This window comes from Penaeus monodon, chromosome 22, assembly GCF_015228065.2.
Source record: "Penaeus monodon isolate SGIC_2016 chromosome 22, NSTDA_Pmon_1, whole genome shotgun sequence".
In the NCBI taxonomy this organism is placed as follows: domain Eukaryota; kingdom Metazoa; phylum Arthropoda; class Malacostraca; order Decapoda; family Penaeidae; genus Penaeus; species Penaeus monodon.
In genome coordinates this window covers 44710977-44711266 of record NC_051407.1, presented here as the reverse complement: position 1 = coordinate 44711266, position 290 = coordinate 44710977, and positions in this window count along the sequence as shown.

Sequence of the window (290 nt, the reverse complement as noted above, 5' to 3'; positions counted from 1 at the left end):
TTTTTTGAAAATCTGTAGACTAAAAATTTGGGTAAATGGGTTATATAATTTTTTAGAAGAATTGCTTTTCAAGGGTAAGAAGGAGAGTAGATGAGATCTTCACTTTGAACTATGGGCCTCATTGGAAGAAGTATATGGGTACTAAATTTAAGGAATAAGATTAATGATATTATGTAACAAATAGTCTATGAATTAGTGTAAATTACTTGGTTCATTGTAATAAATCCTACATATTCTTCCACACTATCACTGGTTTAAATACAAGGCTTAATCTTTACTACCCATACTAT